We start from the raw sequence: 21,668 nt of genomic DNA, 5'->3' as shown, positions 1-21,668 counted from the left end.
ATTTTATGTTATTGCAGGTACCAAAATGTCTTTAGTTTTTAATTTTGGGAGAGGAAGGGAGTAATCTTGGGTAAAAAATACCTTATTTTTGGATTTATATTCCCAAATTAGAGGAAAATAATGTGGAAAGGACGGTGAATTGGTCTTCGGTTTATCCCTTGCCCTTTCAGTGACATTAAAATAAAACTAAATAAAATGATATATATCCACAGTATTCTAAGCTCATTGATATGAAAACATTATTTAAATAAGAAACATCAACTTTTCCTGTTGCTCTTCTGATTTTTAAATAACATTTTCATTATGGTTGCTACAGTAGATTAGTCTGCAAGTTAGAAGAAAAATGTAGAGGCAACTCTATTTGATATAAAAATATGTTTAAACTTGTAAATACCACTTTCAGAGAAAGATTGGATATTGTGAGAGTTATTTTAAATTGCTTCGCTGATATAAAGTAATATTGAAGATGTCCTTTATAAGTACTTCATTTACAAGTTCAATTTTGTTCAGCAAAAATTTGCATACTACCAAGGGCCTTAGAAAAGAGAAAGATACATAAAAATATTAATTAAAATACATTTGTTTGAGAGTGAAATATTTACAATGCTTGCTACATTGACAGGGTTAATTACCCTAATTGATTCTTTAAAAAAGGCAGTTTAAAAAAGCTATGAGTGGGCCGGGAGTTTGGCCTAGTGGTGGAGTGCTTGCCTGGCATGCATGAAGACCCAGGTTCGATTCCTTGGTACCACATACATAGAAAAAAGCCAGAAGTGGTGCTGTGGCTCAAGTGGTAGAGCTCTAGCCTTGAGAAAGTCCAAAGACAGTGCTCAGGCCCTGGGCTCAAGTCCAGAACTGCAAAAAAAAAAAAAAAGCTATCAGAAAAATAGGTAAAAAACATAGTGGCCTATTATATTCTCAAGAAATAACCTCAACTGAATTCCAGTCTCACAAGTTGTTCCAGGATCTTGCATATACGGTAAGTGGTATGTTTCCTTCAGTCTTTTCTCCCTCACCCTGGATTTGTTCTTTTTCCTCTCTCTATCCTTCTTATACCCCCCCCATCTCTCCCCTACTATCCTCTCCTAAAACACTTTCTCTTGATACCCAGCCAACAGGTTCTGTGGGACTCTGATCCTAAGGAAAGGTCAGTTGCCATGACAACCCTATTTGAGTGCTCAGCCTGTATCCAGCACCACGTGCAAGATGTTGTCTGCTCATTTAAAGCCTACCTCAGATTACTTTTTCATTTAAATTCAGCTGATGAGAGAGACTTGGTTTTAACATTCACAAAATCCTTTCACAGTAACATCTAAGTTCGTTTCTGATTGGTTAGGGACTAGTAATTCAACTTAGGCAGATTGACATAAGAAGAAATCTTTTCAGAATCCATGTCACCTATCTCTCATCTCAGTGCGATTCCAAGGCATACATTTCTGAATGTCTGGCAGACCATTGAGAAGATCATAAGTAAACAATGTCCTAGTGTGTCCAAAACTGCACAAATCTATGCATTATTTTAGAGACATTATGGTGTCAAAAAAATTCCCACAAAAGTGTCACTTAATTCTTTCTTCAGATTACTCTGAAACAAATGTAAATGAGCAAAGATAGATAAATAAACTATACAGATGTAACTATTTAGATAAGTATCAACAAATACCATCAATTTTTGTTAATATCATGACTTTGGTCTCAGTGTAGGGACAAGTAATGAAATAGCAATTTTCTTGTGAATGGCTTGCCTTTCTAAATGCAGCTGAGTAGGAGAGGTTCTAGCATGAACCAAGGAAAGAACTCTGACATTCAACCTTCTCTGTTAATCTCAATTCTGCTGCTGTCACCCACCCAGGGAACTGTATTCACTGAGCATATTCTGCTTTCATTAACATTTTGTCTAATTTCCACTTGAGCATCTCCTTCTCATTTATCTTTTCATTTATCATTTGCCAATGTCACACATGGAGCGACAAAGATTCTTTACTGTAGGAGAAATCCATTTTCGAGGAATACTTATTGCATTCATGAAGGGTATTTTTAGGTTGATGGTAAATTTGTTCTCATTCTTAGTTTGTACTTCAGACAAATAGTAGAATCTGTGCTGTTCTTCCTTGTTCTTATTGCATATTTTCTACTAAATCTATCATTTTATGATTCTGAAATGCCAGCTTCAGTTTTTTTTATTAATTCATACTGACCCTATGAGGAGCTGCCTGTCTCAACTTAATGGCTATTTATAATATATGGATGGCATTCCCCTGCCATTAATGTTTAATGAATTGGCTCCTGATCCAATAGAGTCTAATAAAGATAATCACTAGAATACATTGTCTTTCTGCAGTGCCCTCGAAACTTTTATTTTTCTTGACTGTACACCTTTGGCCCAGACTCTCCTTTTCTGCCTCTCCCATAGCACACCTCTCAACCTCTCTTTCATTATTTAGTCCAAATATGTACATTTTTGTCCTTAATTTTTTATAGGTCAGAATGATGATCTTCTATGTTGAAATTTTAAAATTCTGGGCCTATGTGATTGCTAGAAAGGGAAGAAATCTTAAATAAATGCTTCTTAAAAGACAAGGATTATTTTTATTATTTTCTTTAAGTGTACAAAGAGACTTTGATTAAACTTATCAGTTTATGACTACAATACTTCTTGATCTGTATCACACCTCCCACCATTCTTCCCCCATCAACAATTCTTCTTAAAGAACATAAACTGAGGAAATCTGTCCCTCTTGGAACTCTGAATTTTATGGCATTAAATATATCTTAGTTTGAGTTAGGTAGTTATGATAGATAGATATTAAATTAATTAACTTTCACAGTTTAAAAAGATGCTTTTTATGGTATGTGATATATGGGCATAATATATATGTGTGTGTGTGTGTGTGTGTGTGTGTGTGTGTGTGTGTGTGTGTGTGTACATCTATCTCATCTCTATCTCTATCTCATTTCTGTCTCTCCATCTCAACTTCTGTATCTATTCAGGGAATAAATGGAGGGAGCAAGAGTGAGGAGCTCCTGACACGAGAGACGCTTATGCACATGCACACACATTTTTGTTACCAGGCACTCTCATAAAACAGTTCTTTCCATTTATTTCTACTAAAAAGGATTTCAGCTTGCTTGTGGAAGCTATCTAATTTATAGTTTCTTGGTTGCTAAAAAATCTAAACAGAGACCAGTGTTTATACAACTGCACCCTCTCCCAAGTCTGACTTCATTCAGATCCCTTGCTCTTGAGAGAATGAGCTCCACCACACTATTCTTACAGACTCCAGCCCATGCTAGAGGCTACACTTTACTTACTTTAATTCTATTATTGTATGCTCCTCTGTGCTCAGCTTTATGAAAGTAATGGGATGATCTCTTAGTAGCTATGAGTTTTTTTTTTCTGGATGCATCAATAGGGATTTCTGTATACTACTTCCAGAGACCAACCTCAGCATTTTATTTCTCAATTTATTTCTTTTTGAAATCTACAAATGGTTATACAGGAGCTTGTCATTTAACACATTTCTTAACACATATGTACAGTATATCTTGGTCAGTCATCTTTCTCATCATTCTCTGCTTCTCCCCTTTTTTCCTGGAGCTACATCAAATTTCCCTTCTCTTTTCACATGCATAGACTATTTGGACTGTATCCCTCATTGCCTTTTCCATTCATTCACCGCCCCACCCCCTCACTCTCCTGTCCCCACTTGAACACATAGTCAGCTTCACATATTTGTTTTATTTCAAGGGGTTACTCCACTGAATTTTCCTCCAGTATGTAAGCTTGGCTGCGGATGGACGCACATTCCCCATTTAAGTGTTTATATGAGAAGTTCCAAATTTGGTCTCAGATCTACATATGAGAAAAAAGCATGCATACTGTGTCTTTCTGGGCCTGCCTTCTCTCACAATTATTTTTCCCCAGATCCACTCATATTCCTGTAAACAATATAAATTGATTCTCTAAGTAATTTCAAAAATGTGTTTCCACAAAAGCCATATAATGAGTGATTGTTGTCCTTAATGTACTATAGTATCTCTCATCTCTTTTGCTGTCCCTTGGTTGTCTCATATTGTTACAGTATTTCACCTTGTTATCTGATATATTGTATATATGCGTATTTGGTTATTTAAAATCAGATAGGGAAGGGGGGAAACAAGGTGAGGGATAGGGTGGGGGGAGGGAAATGGGGACCAAGACATGAGAAAGGGTATCAATGTATGTGAATTAATGCACCTTCTATCTGGTGAATATAATGTAACTCTTCTATCAATTACAATAAAATATATGGAAAAATGTGTTTCCATCCTTACTTTTTAATTAAAAGACTTTGTCTTAGGGAGGTTTTAGGTTTTCAACCCCCAGCTTCTTCCCTGAGAACATCTTGTACTGATGCTTTCACTATATTCCTAACCAAAGTCCATAATTTTATAGTGTTTTCTCCTTTGTAACAATCACTTATGTTTCTGTGGACTTTTATTCGTGCATCCTGTCCTGTATCAACCATTAGTTTCAAACAGAGATGTTCAGACTCCTCTAAAAATTCTCTGTACTGAAGCTCTGGTAGCTGAGGACCTTTTTCTCTACTTTGACTTTTCCAGAATGCTATATGATACAGAAGATGATTATTTCAAATTCACATCAGGTTTTCATTTAGCAATACATATTTAAAGTTCTTTTGTATTCTTTTTACTTTCTTTTTGAGATAGGGTTTCAGCCATAACCCAGGCTGGCTTTGAACTCATAATCCTCCTGTCTTAGATATGAGCCCTGGCATGACAGTATGCACCAGGATGATGCCCAGTCAGTTATAATCTTTATGATGTAATCATATTCTGTTGTAGGATGTTTGCTACCAGTTGTATATTTATCTATCACAGAATAGTTTGTTATGAATAATTTTTTCATGAAATACCTTGAAGAGGTTTTCCTGGGGAATATATTTCATTTGATTCCCTCCTTCACTTCTTTCCTCTCTTCCCTTTCCCTTCCCTCTCTCCCTCCTTCTCTCTCTTCTTTTTTTCTTCCTATCCATTTACTTATTTTTGAAATGGAATCTTATTTTGTCAAAGAAGCTGTTTGTCCTTAAAAATCATTTGACTAGCCTAGAACTTGAGATCTACTTGTCCCAAGGCAAGTTTACAGATACTCATTGTGCCAGGTCTGATTCAGGATGTAAAATTTCCACTTTGATAAATGCCTAAGAACTTAATTGTTAGAATCTGTGATGAGTTTATTTAAATTTTCAAAAGCTACCATACAACTTTCCAAAGTTTCTATATCCATCAGTACCTGTAGTATGAATTCATTAATTTCTTTTGGCTGTTATCACAAATCACCATAAATGGATCATTCATAAGAGCTTTGTAATAGAAGCCAGAAGTCTAAAATCAAGACACTGGCAGGGCTATACTTCCTCAATTGTGTAGGTAAAAATACAACCCTTGTCTCTTCCAGCTTTTGGTGGCCCCGTGGTTTTTCTCATATTATATCTGTAGCATTTGTCACCACTTTATCACATTGGCTTCACCTTTGTGAATCTGTGATATATTTTTAGGGACATTTAGGGTCTTCTGAGATTATGTAGACCATTTTTTTCCACTCAAAGTTCATTATCAGTTATAACTACCAAGATATGGTAATGTGTACATGCTTCAAGATTTAAAGTTAAAAATTATATTCTTACCATTAAGTATGATGCTCTATTAGCTGTCAGCTATAGGTGCTTGGTAGGTTTTTCTCTATTAAGTTAAAAAAAGTTCTATCCCTAATTTTCTGGGAGTTTTTCTTATTGAATTGGTATGGGTTTGTTGTCAATTGCTTTCCTGTATCTATTGATATGATACATTTTTTCTTCTTGAACCTATTGTTATAAAAGATTATATGAATTGATTTTTGAATGTTCAACCAGTTTGTGTACCTAGAACAAATCCTGCTTGATGTAATGATTTTTATGTGTTGTTGGATTTGATTTACTAACAGCTTGTTGAGAATTTATACATCTGTGTTCCTGAATGATATTGATTTCTAGTTTTTCTTTCTTCTAATGAGTTTTGCAAGTGTGTTCTGGTTTTAGTGTAAAGAAAATGCTGGTATTACAGAATGACTTACGAAGCCTGGCTCCGCCTTATTTTTATGAAGGAGACGGTAAAGAATTTGTATCATTTCTTCCTAAACTATATGATAGAATTCATCAGTTAAATATGTGGCTCTCATGAATTCTTTTTGGAAAGTTATTGGTCTTAGTAGATATAGACTAGTCAGACTATCTATTTCTCCTTCTGTGAATCTTGGTAAGTTGTTTCTTTCCATGAATTGGTTCAATTTATCCAAGTTAACACATCCGCAATCACCAAGTTTTTAATAATATTCTCTTTTTTCATACATCTATGAGATCAATAATGATAAGCCCTGTTTCATTTTAAATATTGGTTATATATAGCATCTTTTTCTTATCTTTGCTTAGCTTGACTAGAAGCACATCAGTTTTGTAGACTTTTTTTTAAAAAAAAACTAATGACCAATTTTTATTGTCATTTTTGTAATTAGCTTTCTTTATGTAATTTAATTGACTTCTGTTCTAAATTTTGTTTAGCCTTCCTCCCTTCCTCCCTTTCTTCCCTTCCTTCTTTCCTTCCTTTCTTATTTTTTTTTTTGATGGTTTGGGTTTCAGTTGAACTTCTTTCTCTGATTTTCTAAGTAGAAGTTTACATTATTCAGTTTAGATCTTTATCTTGTCTGACTTATTAGTTCACTGCTCTACCTGTTAAGCATTATTTTATTTTCTCTGAGATCCTCACGTTTTAATAAGCCTTATTCTGACTTTTTTTTTTGCCAGTACTGGGACTTGAACTCAGGCCTGTGCAGTGTCCTTGGACACCTTTTGCTCAAGGCTAACACTCTGCCACTTGAGTCACAGGGCCACTTCCTACTTTTTCTGTGTACGTGGTGCCGAGGAATTAAACCCAGGGCTTCGTGCATGCTAGGTGAGCACTCTTGGCCCCTATTCTATTATTTGTTTAGTTCAAACTATGTTTAAAATTCTCTTCAAGAAAATCTTTTTAAAATTCTCTTGAAGACATTTCTTTTGGCAGACCATCAGAAATTTTTTTGACTCACTATATAGCCCACAGTGGCCTTGAACTCTTAATCCTCCTTCCTCAGCCTTCCCAGTGCTGAGATTATAGGACTTTCTGACTATGCCCAGATTTTCTGTGATCCTAAGGTTAGAACTCAGGATTTTGTGTTTATTAGGCAGATACTCTACAATTCAGCTATATTTTTAACTCTTTGTGCTCTTCTTATTTTTGAGATTGGGTTCCTTGTTTTTTTCTGGGATAGCCTAGGTCATAATCCTCCTATTTAAATTGCTGTTAGAGCTGGGGGGACAGGCATATGCTATCATGCTCTCCTATTGGCTTAGATTTGGTCTACCCAGGGCTGGTTCAAATTCTGATCTTCCCAATCTCAATCTTCCAAGTAGCTAAAATTATAGGGATGGCCTATTGAGTTGTTTCTTTCCTTATTATTTCTTTGTCCTTTCCTTTCCTTTCCCTCCTTCTCTCCTTCCCTCCCTCCCTGCTTCCCTCCCTCCTTCCCTCCCTCTTTCTTCCCCTTCCTTCCTTCCTTCCTTCCTTCCTTCCTTCCTTCCTTCCTTCCTTCCTTCCTTCCTTCCTTCCTTCCTTCCTTCTCAAATTCTTCTTCTTTCTCTCTTTCCTTTATTTCCTTTTCTTCTTTTTCTTTCTTTTGGAAGCCACAAATGTTGTCTCAGGTAAAATAGGAACTGAGCACATTAGGCTTTGTATATGAGGTTTTATGGTTTTTTTAGTTAGGAGCTGATCTGTGTCCAATGGTTGCTGTAAGTGCCAGAAGCTTCCATTTCCCTCTGCATTTTTCTGCCCTGTTGTCTTTGAGTGTCCCTAACAACTCCTTCTGAAATAAAACCTGTATTCAGCTCTCAATTCTAATTCACTGTTACTGTAGGAAGTCATCTTCATGAGATAATGAGGTGGTGGGGAAAGTTAGTGTCTTAGAAAGTGATATTTCTTTTCAGCTTTTTCCTGAGTGTCTTCACTAAAAAAGTTCATTGTTCTATTCTATGGTATCTCCTTTGTACAACTTCTAGTTCTTAAGAGATTTAAATAGTTTTGATGATTCTGTCTTCTTTGTGTATGGTATATTCACATGTCTATCTTTGAGAGGTTGGGAGGAGGATACAGAGCTAGAGGGGAAAAGGACAAAAAATGCAGCAGTAGAGCTCTCTGGACACTTCGGAAAGTGAACTATATAACTCGTGGGTGGAGATGGAAGAGGGAGGGGCTGGGAGGGAATGAGGGAACAGATGACAGTGTACAAAAGGAAATGTACTTATTACCTGACTCATATAATTGTAATCCCTCTTTATATCACCTTTATAATAACAATAAAGTAAAGTGTTTTAAAAAGGTAATTTTTATAAAAAAGAACATTGGGTTGTTCTGTAGTATTTTCTAACTCTTCTCCCCTAACACTAGATAGTAAGGCTAAAGGGGCCAACCAAGTCAGATACAACTCTGATAATGTAGGTTCCATAGGAGGGCACGATTTCTTTTCTTCTTTCTTTTTCCTTTTTTTTTTTTTGAGAACAAGAACAGTATGAAAAACTTTTAGTATGTTTTTCTCTCTTCTGTGGGTTTTTTTTCTTTCTCTCTAACTTACAACATAGCAATATGATGGGTTTCCTGGAGGCAAAGCCCACAAAACTGTGGAGCCTCCATTAACAGAGCATGAGCCTGCAAGAGTTGTTAACTGTTAGGGAGTCTACAAGCAACCTCCAGCCATTTGTCAACACTGTTCAGCACCAGGATCGAATTCCCACATTCCTCCAGCTTTTGATTGGTTTTCCCACCAACCGCACTTGGCTTATGTATCCAAGAAGTCCTTGAGTGCCAAGTATATAAGTGTTCTAGGTTTTGTATTTTATATAAGTTAACAATGGAAGTTTCAAAAGTGCTTTGTGATCGGCTTTATTTAGATCAATGCTATGGAAGCATCTCTGTTCACCTAGGTAAGTTCTCTCTGCCAGATTGTGAAGCCTCTCAGACATGGATAGGTTTGGGATGAATGTCCCTTTCCATGTTTTCAGTTTGGTCTTTTCACAAAGTAAGGAAGTTGTGTTGGACTTTATCTTTGGAGAGTCTTTTATCCCTATAAAGGAGATATTGGAACACTGGGCCAGTTTCAACTTGCCCCAATTATTGCTGAATTTTTCTAATGCACATGAAGTACCTTGTTTTGTGCACACATCGGATATCTGATTTATGTTATGGTTTTCATAGGTTAAACGTTGAGAAAATACACAAAAGCAAGATAGGTCAGTTTCATTTGGCAACTGGTTCTTTACAGCTTTGACCCTGAATAATCTGAAAGATTTCTCATGTCAATCTTTCTAAGTAAGTGTGTATTTATTGCTCACATAGAGAGATGGCAATCATTAAGACAGCACCTGTGATCTTCATAATTCCCTTTCTTCTTGTTTTCATTTTATTTTGTTCATGCTAACATGAAAGTTATGAAGCAAATAACAGAAGCTTTACAGTTAATATTGACCAATTTAAAAACAGAAACTGATGGTATGTACACATTCTTCATTTTTTTGTTTTACATGTTGGTATACAAAGGTATTCTTTACACATGAACACATGCACGTGCGCACATACATACATATACTTAATTATAGTTCCTTAGAATTCACTTATCAAGTAGCAAGATGGCAGTGCTCTCGGAGCCCAGCGCAGAGGGCTCCTTCAAGGAATTAGCAGCCGTGTTTGGCGAACCGCTTCTCTATAGACCCAACTTGGAGGGAGATATTAGACCCTCTTCAGAAGGCAGTAGCACAGGTACACTAACAATGGGAGAGTGCCATGTTTAGTGATTAAAGATAAATATTTCCCTTTATTCTTGAAGTTTCGAGCTCTGGGATACTTGAATAATTGTACAATACAAGGTAATTTAATTCTAAATTCGATGACCAGGCACTATTCTATTAGTTGCCCTACATCTATATGCTTTGAGAAATGCTCATGGGCTTCTTAAAGTCAGCTTCCAATATTTATTTATAATAGCACTTAACTATTCAAAATATAGTTACATTTGCTTGCAAGAAACACTAAAAGATACTTACATAGAAAAAAATGACTTACAAAAGATTGCTTTGTTGACTTATCATTAGTCTTCAAAGGCAAATGTGCTATTTTCAAATGTTTCAATATGTTTTCATAGCCATAGATAGTAACTCCATTACTTTATATTCCAACTTTACAGGAAGTATTGTGAAGTGTTTCTTGAGTGGAACTCCATCTCCAGAAATGGTCAGCACAGTGTAAGTTGGCAATCCAAAACAAAGGACACTGGTTTTCCCTATAGGATCTATCAAGTTCTACAGTTAACTGGAGGTATATATTAACGCCTCAATGAACAGTGCTCTTCAAATGTTTAGTGTTTTGACATTTAAATCTGAGCAATGTTACCATATAAGCAATTTTTACAAAAAGCTTCCGTGGCAAGGCAAAGATTTGGGGATGGCTGGCTGAGAAATAAAAGGAACAATCTACCTGAGTCCTCAGTCGTAGAATTCATTCACTATTTTGTAGGAAAGTTCAGGCAATATTTGAATATTGGTACATATTTTAATGCATGTAACCTTTTAAACTTTAAAATCAATCACAGGCTAGTCCACTTGCAACCAAGACACTGAAAATGTACTTGTGACACAGTTCTGGCAAGTTTGGTTACAAAAATCCTATCACAGAACAGGAGAAAGAACCAAACTAACATATATATCACACGAGTAATTCTGTGTGAACAGAATTCCCTCCCCTCTCTGAGTGGCCTCATAGTTTCTTATTTATTTGGGCATAAGTTGTATGTCCAATCCTTGGCCACCAGAAAATCCTATTGCTTGAACAATCCTGTGCTTTTATTCCTGCTGCTGTAAGAAGGCAAAACATTTTTTTTTAAATCTGAGAACTTTCACATCGATCTTAGGATAGGGCATTTCAAAGAGTAGTGCTGCACAATCTGGGACTTGAGTACAGCCACATGACACGAGCACAGCCACAGGAAGATCTTGAAATTATTTCTGAGGAAGAAATGGATCACCTCGTTAACTACATTATTTTAGTTAGCTCATAGTTGATTTCTCTGGCAACAAACACTTCTCAGAGAAGGTAGCTATTGGTCATAATGAATATAGTAATAAAAATATTCCTAGTTTCAGAGTTGTCTAAAAGGGACCCATTTTTTCTTAGCTTTCACAAGTCAGTGACTTGAATTATTAAAATATAGCCATAAGGGGGATTTAAATAAAAGGTAGAAATCTCTGCCTTATTAAATGAAGGGAAGGGAACATTCTCTTCTTTGCTATTGTCATTTTTTTAAATAATCTGATAAATGTGGGGACGATGTCTTTTGTTATTCTAAAATAATTCTGTTTGGAATGTAAATGAAAATAGATTTTTCTCCCTTAAACCAAAATGATAGACCTTTCTAATGGAAACCATTTTTAAGCCTTTTGCATTTGTAATTGTCTATGTAAATTTGCCAACGTAAGTGTTTTCCCTGACATATTCAGTTAATAGTCTGCATAGAGCTAGGATGGGCTACCTACCAAGGCCTGTTTTAAAGACTTTCTCTACTGGACCTGACTAAACAAAAACTCCCAGATTCATTCTCCTGGATATTCAGTCACTGCCTGTTGTCTTTTGAAAAGGAGATTTGTTGCTTTTCAAATTATTTGAGATAGCTGTACTGGCTACTGCTGTGATTCTGAAACATTTCTTGTCATTACTGCTGTTGTGGATATATATTTTTAATCATACATTCATTTTTCCTTGCATTAAATTAAATCATTGTAAATATAGCCAATAAGTACTATGCTTGAATATGCAAAGGGAAAAGTAACGTTTAATAGAAGCATATGCATAATAACTATGGATCACTCATTCTATGCTGAAGATAAAGATTTAGGTATAAATTCAAGTACAAGGTTGTTTTTTTTTTTTAATCCATTCAGTCCTTAACTATTTATTGAGTGACTAAAATGTGGATGACAAAATGTAGATGATGCTAAGGTTTTGGAGTTGAAGATTTAGTGGAATTCTAGATTTGAATCACGATCCTCACCAAAGAGCTAGTGAGACAATGATGTTAAAGCATGAATGAGCTGGGGAGTAGAGATCTTAAACCTGGTAGAAAGGGTGTTCTGTGATGTTTCAAAGGCACGTAACTGTGGGAATGGACCAGGTTGAGGAATTTTTTTTTTACCAGTCCTGTGGCTTGAACTCAGGGCCTAAGCACTGTCCATGGGCTTTCTCAAGGCTAGTCCTCTACCAGTAGAGCCACAGTACCACTTCCGGCCTTTTCTGTGTATATGAATTGAACCTAGGGCTTCGTGCATGTTAGGCAAGCACTCTGCCACTAGGCCAAACTCCCGGCCCCTGATGAAGGTTTTATTTTAGTGTGTGTGTGTGTGTGTGTGTGTGTGTGTGTGTGTGTGTGTGTGTGTGCGTGTTGTGTGTTTAAATGAGGAAATGAAAATTAACTGAAAGCAGAAGGAAAATAAAAAGAGCAGAACTAAATGTGAAAGGAGATAGGGAGCAGGGAAAGCATAGAGGTAGCAGGGAAAATAAGTGTGTGAATCCTGAGAGAGAAAGAACTGAAACTCAAGGACTTACCAGTACTGCCAAAGTGTGATTTGTCATAGTTGCGTTCTTTAAATGGTCTTCTTCAAATATTCATTATTTTAATAAAGATTATGTAAGTACCTTGTAAATGTTTAATATACATGAAGATGAGATACTTTTATTAATTTCTTTAAATGTTTCAGAATATTTTCTGTGCTCTTAAATATTTGTGAAAGCTCTTTCAATGTGTCCTTCAGAAAAATGAATCTTCATTTACATCACTTGCCAACAGAAATAGTACCTTCATATTAAATACACAAATGTGGAACTTTTATTACCCAGAAATGGTTTTTTAGTGTCATTTTGTTTATTGACAATGACAAGAATCATACCAGTAGTATAATCATTATAAAGAATAGTTTCACTTTTCTAAAAACATAATTGTATTTCTAATTTAATAAGATTTCTTATAAGAGAATTAGATATTAATTCAAAGAAAATGAAGTTTTTATGTTACCCTGTGCTTTTGTAAAGCAGTACAAAAATCCCCAAATCTCTAAATCTTCATTTTCCATTTAGCTGAAAGACTTTGATAAAATTGTCTGTCTAAGCACATTGTTTCTTACCACAGACATAGCCATTATGTAACTTGCATTTTGAATATATTGTAGTGCATGAACAACTAGGTCTAATTTGTGTATTTGTGTTTTTATGTAACGTAATCTGTTGTCATTAAGAATGAGCAGATTAACTATATATATATATGCATACAAAAGTTAACATCATTCTTAGCCACAGTTTAGTTTGCATATTCAAAAGGGGCTACTTGATTTATCATAGTAGTCAGGTGTCTGCTTTTGTTAGTACTAAGTAGATGGAATTCTGGAATTTCATTCTCAAAATTACTATATTCATTTTTCTGTGGCTAGATGGAAAGAAGGTCTCCTTAAAGGTTAAAGCCTTCATAGTTGGAAATTAACTGTCAATCTGTAGGTCTATTCCTCTTTCCACTGAATCAGGGTTATGGTGCTAGTATCTGATTTTGTGACCTTCCACTTCATTTATACAAAAGTAGTCATTCAGTGATGTCCTCATCTTCATTATTATTCAGAACTTCATAGTATTAAATGATTAATTTGGGGCATTCTTTTTATTCCACCTGTGTATGTGTTAGAGCTTGAAGGATACTGGAGAGTCAGGTAGGCATGAATAAGGGAGAACTCTTATTACCACTTCCTGTAGGTTCTCTGAGTCCCACGTATTTGTAGACATATACTAGCTCCCTGACATGTGGCTATTTTATAGCTGGTCTCCTTCTCTGCCTTGGTGAATCTCTGTAATTCAGTCTAACCCATGATTTAATTATAAGGTTAGGATTTTCACCTATAAATAATGTAATGCATTATGTTTTATGGTTTTCTGTAACAATTATTTTGGAAAGTTGGTTATTGAACTTCTGGTAACATTTTCTGGATACTTTTCTTCTTTTGTTGATATTCTTAAACACATCCCTCCCTTCCTCCCTCCTCTCCTCTCCTCTCCTCTCCCCCCTCTGTTATTCTCCCCCCTCCGCTCCCCTCCCCTCCCCTTCCCGTTCCTTTTTTTTCTTCTGCTCTTGTGCCTTGAAATCAGAACCCTGGTGCTATCACTGACATGCTGTTTCTCAAGGCAAATGCTCTATTACTTGAGCTATGATGCCACATACTACTTTTTCTGAGAAGTTTATTGGAGATCAGAGTCTCATGGACTTTTCTGCCTGGGCTGGCTTCAAAATACTAGCCTCAGATTTCAGCCTCCTGAGAAGCTAGGATTATAGGCATGAATCACTGGCACTCAGCCCTTAAACACATTGTCTGTCTGTTTCACTGGATTATAAGCTTCTTAGGGATAAGGACCATGTGATATGCAATTTTCAGGTTCTTTGTGCTTTGCATGTTATTAGTATATGTATTTAGTAGTATCTTTTAAACTAGGTTGAATAAAGAAATAATAAAAAGATGGTATATTTTCAGAGAGAGTATTTCCAAATATGTTAATTCTGTTTTGTGTTTAAGAAGGATAATTTAGGCAAAATTTATTTGTTATCAACACTTTATTTGTTATCAAGAAGTACTTAACATTGTCATATCTTATTAGGAAAATAAACATATTTCTCATGGAAATATGTTGGACCCACCATTGTGGATGGGTCCAAGGGAATATTACTCTTAATAAATGGAAGAAAACTATTTTTAATAGAAAAAAATCTAGATCTCAGGCAAGTAACAATGAAATTCCAATCATTTAATATACCAACTAAATGTTTCAGATAAACTGAAGTGGAAATCAAGAGTATCTGAATGTTTGTAGTTATTTGACTAGGCACTCTTTTTTTTCAGTTTTTTGTTTGTTTGTTTAGGTTTTTATACTGGTTCTGGGGCTTGAGATCTGGGTTGATTCTGAGCTTTTCTGCTTAAGGGCACCACTTTACTGTGTGAACCACAGCTCCACTTCTGGCTGTGTAGCAGTTAGTTAGAGATAAGAGTCTCATGGACATTTTTGTTAGTTTGGCTTTCAACCATAATGCTCACATCTCAGCCTCTTGAGTGGCTAGGATTACAGATATGAGCCACTGGGCCCTGGCTAGTTGCTATTTTAAATTTAAAAGTAGCTAATTGATTATCTACTGAATTTCTTTTCTGAGGAGCCAAGAGAGATTACCAGAAACTTTAGGACTTAAGCAGCAAAAATGTTTTATTTAACATTTCTAGAGCTCAAGTCTGAGATGAGTTATATTGGGGTAAAAACAAGGTGTCTGTAGGGCTGTATTCTTTTCTAATTCTACAAAAATCCATGTATTTGCCCTTTCCAGCTGACAATAGATACATTCTCTACCTTTGTATCTTCATCTGGCCCTTCTTGCTTTTTCCTTGTCACCTTTTCAGTGTTTTACTTTCATTTTCTGAAGATATTTGTGATTACATTGGATTCAGCTAAATAGTATCCCTTGTTCATCTTGGACTAATCTCATAGTCAAGGTTAAACTCCTCAATGTCATCTGACTAGCAACTTTAATTTCATGGCAAGCTCCTTTGGGAGCTGATATTCTACCTTCTACAATTATTAAACAGCATATAAGTCTAGTTTAAAAAATTCTTGTCTCTGAAGAAATAAACTTCAGCTAATTCTAAAAATATCTGCTAACAATTTTTCTGCCTCTGCCACTTAAAACAAATGGCTGTTATTTTTGTCTCTGACTAAACCAGTCCTATAATATGTCTCTTAGGCTCAGTTCTAGAGTGACATAGTAACTAGTGAGTGTCAGAACACATAGTTAAGACATTAGGACATATATCTGTGATAAGATACCACTTTTTTGAACAGCTAAATGTATCCATTAAAATGTATCATATAGGGGCCAGGAGTTTGGCCTAGTGGTTAAAGTGCTTGCCTAGCATGCATGAAGACCTGGGTTCGATTCCTCGGTACCACATACATAGGAAAAAGCCAGAAGTGGTGCTGAGGCTCAAGTGGTAGAGCTCTAGCCTTGAGAAAGTCCAAGGACAGTGCTCAGGCCCTGAGCTCAAGCCCAGGACTGGCAAAAAATAAAATAAAATAAAATGTATCATATAAATAATCATATGATAAAGCAATTTCCCCTAAAACTTTTAATGTAATCTGAGAATGGGAAGTAAAAATGGCAAGTTATCCCATAGCTATATTTGACTTCTACAATGTAAATGTTATAAAATAGATTCTTAAAAGTAAAAATATTATATTAAAAACTTAAAATGGAAATTCAATTTTCAAGAAGTTAAAGAAATGGTGTTAATGGCAGAAAGGTTTTTTTTTAGTTACTTTTTTTCGCCCATTTAGACTTCAAGGACAAGTTTGAGTATCTATGAATGATATCCATAGTTTGCATTTAAATTTGAAGGTTATTTATTAAGTGACATTTTCAGCAAGATACAAAACCTACCTCCTGGTTAGTGATTGCGTGAAGTCATTTTAGTATGTGTGAGAGAGCAGTGAATCAGAATATTTATAGTTTAGCACTTTTAAAAATGTCCTTCAACTATGTGTGCATATAATAGATTCATAGATATCAAGTCCAAGTTTTACAGGAGTTAGGCTAAATATCACACAGCCTGGATAAATGACTTTGTACTTGTAGGCTCATGATCATCCAAGAGGTAGAAAAAATATAATTTGTTAAAAACAAGTCCTAGGTTACATGTTCTTCTTTTATTCTAATTTACCGTTTTAAGCCCTTAAGTATTTGCTGAGTGAATTAGTTAATTATGAAAGTCAAAAGCACTAAATCAGAAAGATGACATACTAGTTATGCCCTTCTGATTTTCAGGCTGAGGTTTTGTAGGTGTAATTGGCCTTGTGTGCTGAGCCCCATGGAAGTATACAAAACACAAATGCATCTTATTTAATATTAGGGTCACGAAGTTATACATTTCCTTTAATGAGTAGGTTTGAGAGATCATTATTTATATTATGCTTGGGAAGATGTATACCTAAGCTTTTCTTTAGTTTTATAATTTGAACTCTTTGGATCCATGTTTTTTTGGAAAATATTAATTAATTAATTAATTTTGTTTGTCATGGGGCTTGAACTTAGGGTCTGGGAGCTATTTCTGGGTTTTTTTGTGCTTTTGTTTGCTCAAGGCCAGTGCTATACCACTTTGAGCCATAGCTCCACTTCTGGTTTTCAGGGTATTAATTGGAGTTAAGAGTCACATGGAGTTTACTGCCTCAGCTTCCTGAGTAGCTAGGATTATGGGCACGAGCCATCAGTTCCCAGTTTATTGTTATTATTAAGGTGTTATACAGAAGTGTTACTATGTTACTATTTCATTAGGCAAAATAATGAGTACATTTCTTTTTGGACAGTATTTGTGCTTCCTGTACTTTCCCCCAATGTTCCCCTCCGATCCCTCCTTGCCCACAAGTTGCATATATCATTTTCTACATAGTGTATACTGAATATCATGACTTCGTTTGTTCATCCTTTCTCCCTGTCTTTCTGTGTCCCTTCTGCTCCTCCTACCCCCAAAGAAAAACCAAATAATACCACCACTGGTCCATTGTTGCATTTATTTTTGCATTGGGGTGAAATGGAAGCCCATTCCTTATGACAGTCCTCTTCCATTAGAAGCTTTGTTAAAAAGATTGTGCTTTCTGGATTCACACAATATTTTGAGATATTAAACTTCAATTATGTATTTTTGTGTATGGAAGGACAGATTAATGTGTGCTTTTGATCATCAGAGATTTGTTTTCATAGACTTTCAATTTTCATTCTGTGCTTCACTAGAAAGGTATAAAAAGAATGTGTAAAAACAAAACAAAACAAAACATAATAGTAGCTGTGCTCTAAATGAGAAGGCTCTGGGAAGTAGGCTTGTCATTGAAAGTTGCTAGGAGCCCCAAAATACCTGAAGGCAAGGTACATATTTAAGCTAGAGGTCAGTGGTAAAATGTGTTTTTTCAATGGAGGTGATGTCACCCCCATGCAAAATGAAAATGAGTTTTTAGAAACAATTCTTATTCTTTTCAGGCACAAAGCATAAATATACCTAAAAAGATGTACAGGTAATCTAGGGTATTAGGGAAAATGTTTAGAAAGGGATTCTTAGGGAGAATAATAATGAGGAAAAGATTAACAAACCACAAGCAAAGGGAAAAAATGTATTTTTTCAAAATTTCTTTGTAAATTTCTCCATGGCCCATGAGATATACATGCCTTTGGTACATTGGTGTGTTTTTGAGCATTTGAAACTAACTAAAGGATAAAGAGAACACTATAGTTAAGGATTTGTAAATGACCCACTTATGGTATTGTGTGACTTTACAAACTTTATTAATCTAATATGTATTAATAGAGTTGCTGCTGTTTTGAGGGTTAAATAAGAAGGTGGATTCGCAACTCACAGTGGTAAAGTGTGGTGGTGTTAGAGAGATTTTCAATGTGTTTTAAATTGAGTTAACTCCTATGATAATCTCGTGCTGTTGTAGTATTTAAAGCTGTGGTTTTTCTGGCCATTGTTTTTTTGTTTTTTGTTTTTTGTTTTTGCCAGTCCTGGGCTTGAGCTCAGGGCCTGAGCACTGTCCCTGGACTTTCTCAAGGCTATATCTCTACCACTTGAGCCACTTCACCACTTCCAGCTTTTTCTATGTATATGGTACCGAGGAATGGAACCTGGGTCTTCGTGCATGCTAGGCAAGCACTCTACCACTAGGTTAAACTTCCAGCCCTCCAGACCAGTTTTTTAGGAAACCTAAAATTATTCATATGTGATAGTCGAGATTGTAAATGAGAACATGTTGTAGGATATATTTTAGCTAAGCACTTAGTTACACATGCAATTTACATAAAACAAAACAAACACATTTTAAATATTCATGCACAGAATTTTGTTAATGTATGCAGTGATACAGCAAGTTGTAGTAAAGTTCTATCATTAAAAAAAAAATTTCTCTACACTCCCTTGCATTCAACCTTCTGACATCAAGGTATCCATCCACTTATCTGCTGCCTATCACTATGAATTAGGTTTATCTTTTCTAAAACTTTGTGTAAATAAAATCATCTTCCATTAGCCTTTTACTATGTGTTTCCTTGGTTCATTCTTCTTATTGAATCATCAGTAGTTTTCTCCTTTTCCCTGATGTGTACAACTGGTATGATGAATTTGTTCAGTTCTCTGGTAATTGACCTTTGGGTTGGTTCGGTTTTATGGTTATTATGAAGGCAAATGTAATGGCTTTTATATACAAGTCTTTTGGGGTAGGGTATTTGTAATTCTCTTGAGTAAATGCTCAAAAGTAGAAGTACTTAGTCACATGATATGTTCGTAATTAACTTTATAAAAGATTATCAGCTGTTTCTAAAATGGTTATATTAGTTTATGTTCCCCTAGAAACATGTAACAGTTCCAATTTCTGCCTATCTTGCAAACTTAGATACTGCAGATATAAAAAGGACTTTATTTGGGTCCTTGGAATTATAATTTGGGGACTTGGGGTTCAATCAAAAATCAGTGATTTGAAGAAGGAAATTGGATTTGCTATTGACCATTGAAAAAGGGACGCTTTTTTTTTTTTTTTTTTTTGGTTGGCCTGGGCTTGAGCTCAGGGCCTGAGCATTGTCCTTGCCTCAGCACCATTTCCGGCTTTTTTCTATGTATGTGGTACCGAGGAATCGAGCCCGGGTCTTTAACCACTAGGCCAAACTCCCGGCCCAAAGGAACACTTTTTATCAACAGAAGACAAAGGAAAGAATGCCTAACCGAATGGGCATATCTATAAAACAGAATTGTCATGATCTCTTGATATGTCCTTATTTATTTTTAGCTTTAATATCAACTTCATTCTCAGAGCAAACGTGTGAGTTAACAAAACCCTACATTGCCAAAAACAGATTCCTTCTTACATGTACCAAAATCATGTAGCAATGAGTTCTGGGTTGCAAAAAAGGATTTACTGTTTGCTCTACTCTGTAAGGCTTTGTTACAAATTAAGCAAAGACAAACACTGCTCAATATGCCTTTCTTTCTTTTTTTTTTTTTTTTTTTTTTCAAATTCAACCCCCACCCCACCTACCGCCCTTGGTATTGATGACTGAACCCAGGGTTTCACAAAGGTGACCTCCAGCCCTTGCATTATTTTAGTTTAATTTTTTTTCAAGAATGAGTCCTGCTTGATGCCCAGTCTAGACTCAGTTTTTAGATCCTTCTGCCTTAGCCTCACGAGTAGCTGCCGAATAAGCCTCTATGTTCATGTCAAGTGCTGATATGGACCTTGAGATTCTGAGTACCATGCAATTGTCTCATCAGGCTCAGCTCTGGTTATTCTAGGTGCTTGAGGGCCGGGGATGAAGGGGTCCAAATTTCCCATTCTAGGCTATAACCGGAATCTTGGCGAAGTCTTGCTACCATATGGTATCCTGACTCTGCTTCAATTTGGCTGTGTACGTTTCCTTCTGTTTTTATACAGTCTGTGTAATTTCAGCTATTCTCTGGGTGATGTTGTGGTATTTCATTTGCATTCTAGATCATATTTTCCTAATAACTAATAATGGGCATATTTTCTCCTGCTTATGACTTCTTTCATACCATATCATTGTTATTTTTGTTCTATTTTAATTGGTTACTCTATCTTACCATTGAGTTGAAAAAAACTGGTTATTTGGGACATAAGTCCTGCATCAGATAAATATGTTACTCATACTTTTTGGTTTTTAGGCTCTGATTTGATTTTTTTTATTAATAATACCTTTCAAGGAACTAAGGTTTTTTAAAAAATTTTTCAGTCAAATCTACGTTAATTTTCATCTGAATATATTATATGTTCTGACAAATTTTTGCCTCACTCAAGTTGTGAACATTTCTTCTATAAATTTTGTAAGCGTATTATTTCTACTGTAATTAATTTTAAGTAATCTTCTTGATGTTGATTGGTGGTATGATCATTGAGGTTTATTTCTTTTCTTTTGCTTAAGAATGGCTACTTTAGTAGGACAGTTTGTGTGGAGGAAGCAGATTGGCAGCAGCTATACTTAAATTACTTTACCATCTTTGTTGAAGTCATTAACCTTAAAGATGTGGGTCCATTCTGTTTTCTATTTTATTGATCTAGATATCTATTTTCCCAACAGAAAACATATTTAATTTTGTAACCCTTAAGTAAATGATTGTTTAAAAAAATTACTTAAGAGGTCTTTGGAATGAAATGTCCTCAACACATAAATTCCTCTGTGCCCACCCTTCCTTTCTTCCTACCTCCCTCCTTCCCTCCTTCCTTCCCTGTCTCCCTGTCTCCTTTCCTTCTTCATTTCTCCTACATATAGTTATCTTTCATCATCATGTAATAGTAGTTGTATGCCATACCATAATTATTATGAAAGCATATTACTAAAACCAACTCAATTTAATTTTTAATTTGTTATTTTGCTCATCTTCATGGAAGAATATGTGACATGTTTCCTTGAATTTGTTTGTTTTCTTGTGTTTCAT

The 21,668-nt window shown here is 35.4% G+C and overlaps 1 protein-coding gene and 1 pseudogene across 8 annotated transcripts in view; one reads left to right on the top strand and one right to left on the bottom strand.

The window, feature by feature from the left end:
* The window catches only part of Fhit (fragile histidine triad diadenosine triphosphatase), a 1,032,375-nt gene that overhangs the window by 574,420 nt on the left and 436,287 nt on the right, over positions 1-21,668 (top strand). The gene's annotated exons all lie outside the window — the stretch shown is intronic.
* On the bottom strand, positions 20,072-20,192 carry LOC150066628 (small nucleolar RNA SNORA40; annotated as a pseudogene).

Source organism: Megascapheus bottae, chromosome 2 (assembly GCF_031878675.1).
Source record: "Megascapheus bottae isolate mThoBot1 chromosome 2, mThoBot2.hap1, whole genome shotgun sequence".
NCBI classification, from domain to species: Eukaryota; Metazoa; Chordata; class Mammalia; order Rodentia; family Geomyidae; genus Megascapheus; species Megascapheus bottae.
Note: the sequence above shows the minus strand (reverse complement) of the source record. Positions and strands in the feature narration are given on the sequence as shown.